Raw genomic sequence first — 7,700 nt, forward strand, 5'->3', positions numbered from 1 at the left:
CCTCATATTTATTTCCCTGTGCACCAAAAGCATGTGCTTAGGTCTAGAAAAAACATCATGGTTTGGCTCTACCTTCACATGGAAGCTAGACTCACAAGTCAGTCTTTAGACGCTTTGCTGAANTAAATCTCTCGGCATCCATTTTCAAGCTCAGACAAGAAAAGGGGGAGCGCACATTTCCAGGAGGGCGTGTCCTTTTAAAAAAATCAAGAGGCGTTGCTTTGTTGCCGGCCGTTTTCTCCGGTGTGTTAAACACACTTTAGAAAGGAGTGTCCCCAGACTATCAGAAGGCGGAGATCTCTGATGGTCTGGTGGCGAGACTACATGGAAGCAGGCTCGCAGGTCTGGGGTTTGTTGGACCAACACATCCTCACTTTGACCTCGTCACATGTCCACGTTTGGTCATGGACTTTCCACGTCCACATATGACGTCCAAGGTACCCTGGGTGTGTTGGTTGTTGACGTTCTGGGACGCCGTGTCAACTTCAGCCTGTTACATGCATTGTCTGTATTCAAAATACACTTCTGTTTTCACAGGAAATGTACAGTTTGACTACAGTCTCTTTCAAAATAAAAGCACTACGTTGGTCCAATACTGTGGATTCATGTTTTCTTCAATCAACTGGGTTTAGGAAAAAGGGAACTGAACACCGGCCTCCAGGGTGAAACTCTGTGGTTGTTGGACTTTCGCCACCTGAAAACGTTGTCGTCCCACAGTGGTTCCCCCTGACACTGCAGACGCCGTTACAGAATAACGGCAACCAGCTGTGTGTCATGCTGACGTGAAAGGACGGCTTATTCATTGGTGTCTAACGCCAAAAGTCACTGACTAAGCGCTGGTATTCGGTACCTTTGGAGCGAGACCCATCCACCACCTCTACCACCTGCCCTATAGGGACGTACCAGCTCCTTATCTAGCGTTATCGGCAGCGTTATTAACTGACACTACCCAGTGGCGTTGGTGTCTGACACTGAAATCACTGACAGAGTGGATTTTATTTGAGGAGTTGGGATTGAGAACGGGCCGGTGCTCTCGTGTGTTCAGGCCTCACAGTGAAACTGTTGTTTGTGTGTTTTAAATGTTTCATGTTCAGTCACACGGATAAAGCCACAAAGAGAGACATATGGAGAAGAATGGAGCGACAAGGAGGAATGCAGGACTGGGACCTGCGGCCATTGTGTCCTAATACAATGTCAGACTTCCTTTAGATGCCAGACACCACAAACACACACATGCACATACATAAGTGTTGAATAGCAGGCAGCGAGGCACCGGGCCCACTTCCTCTGCTGCAGGGGGAGAGGGAGAGAGGCTGGTACAAACTCAAGTCTCACACACACTTGAGCTCAGTCCTCTGGACACACACTGCTCTCATCTGTCTGCTGTCTCACTGTTGTTCATCTGTCTGCTGCTGGACCGACTGTCTCACTGGTGTTCATCTGTCTGCTGCTGGACCGACTGTCTCACTGGTGTTCATCTGTCCGTCTCTCTGCTCGGAGCCTGAAGCCGTCTCAAATTGAGATTCACTGATTTAAGTTGGACTTACACAAACTAGAGGAAGTAGATAAGAGGAAGACGTCTGAAACCACCTGAAACTTCTCCTGCTGCTGCTGAGGATCAGTGGAAGGACGGAGGAAGTGCCTTGCTCAAAGGCACCTCAACAACAGCTGCTGAGAAAGAAAAAAGGGGAGACGCCACTTCATCAATCGTCTCAAGACTCTAACCCTAACCTAACCCAGGACGACTGTGACCCCAGATCAGGTAAAGGGTGCAGGGATTCTTTAACAGAACATGAAGCCTAAACTTCAGACTTTAACTCTCTAATTTGAAGCTAATTATTAACTTGAATATTTAGTTTGATTGATCGTCTTTTGATTCAGTGTTTCCTCATTAATTTTATCCCTGTCATGTTGGAAAATCCTCTGAAACAGCAAATTATCCACTGAAACAATGCATCCTTCAGTGCTCAGTGATATAAGATGTACAGTCGAGAATCAAAGTTTTTACTACAAAAATATACATTATACTATAAAAAAAAATCCATTTAAATAATGACGTGTGTGAAGAAGATAGAAAACTGAGGCAGAATTTAAAGGCCAGGAGTTGAGGTGGTTGTGGTCGAGAAAGAGCTGCTGTCATAAATCAAGTGCACCGCCGACATCTGACAATCATACAAAGCCCAAATACATTTCCCTCAGGACAGATTCTCAAACAATCTAATAAGTTTAATATGGCACAATTCTAATAAACGTTTTAGTGTGTTTACGTAGGGTTTTTTTAAACACGAAACCTGCTATAAATAGGCAACAGAGTCCTTTTCCCATTGCCGGTAAATTAGAGCCTTGTTCATGTGTCTACGACTCTGAAGCAATGTCATGCTGATGTCACATACAGGCCCGAAAACAGGTTAGTAAACGGTAGATAGCAGCATGGAGGCCAGCGTGAATGTTAGGGTGGTTACTTCTTCTTTTCAAACTTGCTGCAGACTTCTTTGGACTGATGAGCTCTGCTTGGGCAGAGACACACAATGTTGTGGTGGTGTGTCTCTGCTTCTCGCTGGTGAAGGGGCTAAAATTAGCGTGCTCATGGCGGCGTTGTATTTCCGTAAGTAGCCATGATTACTGCAGATTCATTTGACCCGGGTGTGAGTGCGGATTGTCACCTTTCTGATCTACACGTCCTCACTGTGACCTCGTCACATGTCCACGTTTGGTCATGGACTTTCCACGTCCACATATGACGTCCAAGGTACCCTGGGTGTGTTGGTTGTTGATGTTCTGGGACGCCGTGTCAACTTCAGCCTGTTACATGCATTGTCTGTTTTCAAAATACACTTCTGTTTTCACAAGAAATGTACAGTTTGATACAGTCTCTTTCAAAATAAAAGCACTACGTCGACTACGTACAACACTGCAAATTGAGGTTTTTTTTCCTTCAACAACAAACACACGTGCCCAGCTGGCACACAACGGACCTTCAACATTTAAATGTGGTTGAAATTATGTCCGTTGTTGTTTCAACATTAAAACATTTAATTTTGATGAAAGAGTTAACAAAATTCTCCTAAATCAATTTAAAAAAAATTTGTTTCAGCATTGAAACAATTTTGAAACAACATCTTAAGTTGAATCAACATTGCAAAATCAATGTTGATTCATCTTTCAAAATCAAGATATAATTCAACCGTGATTCAACCATGGTGTATGTCACTGATTCAACGATGAATAAACATTAGAATCCCAGCTGGGGCTTTTGCTTAGCCGAAACACTCAGGTGGTTGGGTTTAGGAACAAAGAACAGGGTTTGGCTTTACCGTCTTGCAGGAAGTGAACACTGGCCTCCTGGGTGAAAGTTGGTGGTTGTTGGACACCACCGGACACCATTAAACTATACAGTGACTGGCCTTGTATCATACCAACGTGAAAGAACGGCTTTTTTTTGTCTATGTCTGACGCATAGCTACCGAAGGACAAAGACACCTTTCATGCCGCTGTTTACTTCCCATGTGATTGTTGAGCGGCGACCGGCCACATATCATGCCAATATGAAAGGAGAGCTTTTTTTTGTCAGCGTCTAACGCCAGAAGCCACTGACCAAGGGCCGGGTATCAATGACTTCTGAGTGAGACCTTGTTGCTCCCATTACAGACTAAAGCCAGATATTAGTGGGTGTTAGTGGTTTTTTGTGTAGTAAAAAATTAGCTTAATAAACAAACTTATTCAAAGAAAACTCCTGATATCAACTTTTAAATGATTCCAGCAGGTAGTGTGGTGAGAAGTGGGACTGACTACTCAGAAACCCGTGAGGAGGGGGACTTTGAAAAGCCTGGAATAAAAAGTTTGGTTTTGTTTACAGTTTTTAAGTAATTAGTGCCATAGCTAAATTAAAATAGGCTGAATAAATCAAAGTGTACTGACGCAATCTGTCATGTCTTTCCCCAAGAAAGAGAAATCTGGGTTTCAAAGAAAGAAAGACAGAAAGGAAAGGGAAAGAAAGCAAACCTACTTAAAGTAAAAGAAAATTTGAAAAGGTGCACAGAGAGGTGTGGATCAAGAGAGGAAGGCCAGGGGCCCACAGAGACTGCTCATGCACAGGGCTGAGGTTTGGTGTTACGCTCCTCAAGAAGCAGTGTAAGAAAGACATGATTGGTTTTGTGATTATGAAGATGTTTTAAGAGCTTTACAGAGGAGAGAACATGCCTGGGTTTGTCTTAAAATGTGCAAATTAAAAAGGAAATAATTCAACTGGGAATTTTGTGTAGGGTTATTTTATTCTCGATGTATTTGACATCAGCTTCCCTGCTTTTTGATTCATGGCTCAAAATGTCATCACATTGACCTGCTCATACATTCATCTGTGGAATATTAATAGTGTAAGTTATAAATAACATTTATTATCACATTAAAAACATCCTCAAGTCTGAGCGATGTCAGCGGTTCATCATTTATTATTTCTTATTAACCAGCAGAGGAAAGATCTGTGTGTGAGTGTGTGTGTGTGTGTGTGTGTGTGTGTGTGTGTGTGAGCACGTTATCGAGACAGGATGCAGAACAATACTGAGTGCTGTATAATGGGCGTGCACACACTGACACGTACACACATATGTCCAGAAAAGGTCAAGCGAAAGTCTATACAAGGAAGTAATATTGTTATTAATGATGCTGGGAGCACTTGTGACAGACAGAAATACACACACACACACACACACACACACGGTTTGTTCAAAGCCTCATGGTTTCACAAAAACAGGAAGGGAGGGGCATCAAAAATAAAAAAATAAAATCAAAAATAAAATCTGATTTGACGCCCTGAAGCTGTCTGGAGCTGTGGGTAGTTTTATGACTTCACCACGGGCAGATTAAATTCATCCTAATTTTGTTTTGCATGCAAAATTGGGGCAGTTTTTATGACGCATCATCTGAAACGGACTTTAAGAAACTGAACCCTACAGTAATAAAGTTATAAAATAAAAGAGGAAGTCGTCTATAATTAGCTTCAACAGGGAAAAGACAAGATACAGCACGCCATCAGTCCATCTGTGTGAATTATTCTGCTGCAGCAGATTTAGGGGGACATATTGTCAGAGATGGAATATAATATAATCAGTGCGTTTTCTTTAATGTATAATCACCCAAAAATAAGATTTGTTGTGTTTTTGTAACCTTAGAATGAGACGTTTATATCAACATGGGGAGCAGGTCCTCGTCTAGATCACCATGTTGCACCACCATGTTTCTACAGTAGCCCAGAACGGACAAACCAAACACTGGCCCTTTGTAAACAGGAGTTGTGCAAATTTGCAGGAAAGCCCAATCAGTCTTTTTTCAGCATTGGCAGTATAAAAACAAAATCGGGGAGTGTGCATATCACACAAAAAGCAAAGTCCATAAATCCAAGTCCAGTCAAAAACCAAGAACTCAAACACGAGGAAAAGGCTGGAGGGAACACGCTGAAGCAACAACTACAACCTGACAACTGAATGAGGGAAACACTGGGCTTTAAATACACAAAGGCTGATTACTAACTACACACAGGTGAGTGGAACAAGACACAGGTGAAACACATGAGGTCATTAACAAAGGCGGGAAAACTCAGGAAGTAAAAGAAACACTAAACACACTGACAACACATTTCAAAATAAAACAGGAAGTGGACACAAAAACGTGAACATTAACTTGACAGAATATCACATATCGTCTCACTAAGTTTGTAGTTAGACAGTGAAACAATGTCAGAAGACAAGAAGACAAGGAAGCCAGCCTGGTCAGAGGAGGAGAACATTAAACTTCTGGAGGATTACAATCACAGAAAGCACAAACTACAAAGTAAATCTGATCCCCACGAAATGAATTCAGTCAAATCTAAAGTGTAAAATCAGGAGTGTATCCATCAGGTTCTCCTGGTCGCAGAACACTCTGCTCAGGGTGTGTTTTTCGTTTATCACCATAAACACGGTCATGTTGCAGTTAAGATAGAGTCAGAGGTACCTTAAGGTTGTTTTTTACCTTGCTTTGGTTGCTAAGGTCTTTTGTGTAACAGTTGAGGGATTCCTTAAGTGTAAGACCAAGACAAGGAGAAAACCATAAATACTTAAGGGCTGGCAGAGCATTTTAGGGAAACCTTAAAGAGAAGAATTTGTGCAACTGATTTTATTATGAGAAAAACTTAACTAGGACCTTAAGGAAAATCTTAAGGTGTTTTGTGCAACTGGCCCCTGGTCCATTTGTTTTGGAGAGGAAGAGACCTCTGTGGATAATTTGGCCCCTGGTAAAAAAAGACAACAACATCTGGATCTGACATGTCCGGTTCAGACCAAAGTTTCGCGGCGGTCACTGGTGGTCGCTTCCTGTCGACGTTACAGATCAGAAGCGCAGAGAGTTGTTGACTAGAGATGATACGCTGTCTCATGGTGGTTGCTTCCTGTCGACGTTACAGATCAGAAGCGCAGAGAGTCGTTGACTAGAGATGATACGCCGTCTCACGGTGGTCGCTTCCTGTCGACGTTACAGATCAGAAGCACAGAGAGTTGTTGACTAGAGATGATACGCCGTCTCACGGTGGTCGCTTCCTGTCGACGTTACAGATCAGAAGCACAGAGAGTTGTTGACTAGAGATTCACTTCCTGTGAACTGGCAGCTTTTTAGACTGCTGCAGAATGGAGCGTTGCATGTAGTCGCAAATCTAAAACTGACTGGTTGCATGACAGTCAGCAGCACTTCATGAGTGTCATGGAAATTACATTCTGTCATCAACACTAGAGCCAGTAGATAAAGTCAGTGATTTAGATGGACAACTCAGCTGCATTTTTCCAGTCATATTCTGGCTCCCACTCTGCAGGTTGATCTGGACGCCATATCTAAGAGCAACAGAAGAGTGGGCAACAAAATGTCTTTAGCTCTGAGATCATTTTCTCTTACGACGTCATAAATACCAAACACAACAGTCAGATTACCATGAAATGCACTGAGCACAATCACGTTCCCAAAGAGAGGAACAATTTAAATTTTACTGAGTCATCAGCAAGCACTTAGTCCCAGTACAGAAATAGTAATGATGTTTTTTTAATCAAACTTTAATATTGTCGGGTGTAATGAACGTTGAAGCTTCTAGAAGCTACCGGCCGAATACTGTTTGTATTTCACAGAGAAAAATGTAAAACACAGTGAATGCATAAACATACTCGTACATGTCAACAGGGAGAGAGACAGGCTGTGTGTGTGTGTGTGTGTGTGTGTGTGTGTTTACAATAGAAGTCTAGTTTTTCTTCCCCAGAGACAGACAGAGGGGACTGTGGGAACCGAGAGTGAAGCTAAACTAAGACATGGACACAGGCTTATTATTAATGGGGTCATGGCCAGGCTGGAGGGAGGGTCACAGGGTCAAGATAATACAAGAACACACACACATACATGCACACACACAGACCACCATTACACCCATTAACTTGTGGTCTTCACATTTCCATCAGAACTCAGGGTGAATTTTGAACAACTTTACAGAAGGTGACAAGAGAATATGGTCATGCTATTGTTATGTGAATATTAATTAATTGAATATTAATATATATATATATATATATATATATATATATATATATACACACTAGTCCATAGCCACTGAGTGCACAGTTGCCCACGTACAGTTTCACATGGTGTGTGTTTGGGATACAGGTCATAGGAAATTGCAGATTAAATAGTCA

At 42.3% G+C, this 7,700-nt stretch overlaps 1 protein-coding gene across 1 annotated transcript in view; it reads left to right on the top strand.

Moving 5' to 3' along the window:
- Positions 1 to 1,322: 1,322 nt before the first annotated feature.
- The window catches only part of LOC126406800 (gap junction alpha-5 protein-like), a 20,326-nt gene continuing 13,948 nt past the window's right edge, over positions 1,323 to 7,700 (top strand). Inside the window, exon 1 of the mRNA XM_050071305.1 lies at positions 1,323 to 1,762. The gene's annotated coding sequence lies outside the window, so the exon portion shown is untranslated. The remainder of the gene's footprint in view (positions 1,763 to 7,700) is intronic.

Source organism: Epinephelus moara, chromosome 19, assembly GCF_006386435.1.
Source record: "Epinephelus moara isolate mb chromosome 19, YSFRI_EMoa_1.0, whole genome shotgun sequence".
NCBI lineage: Eukaryota > Metazoa > Chordata > Actinopteri > Perciformes > Serranidae > Epinephelus > Epinephelus moara.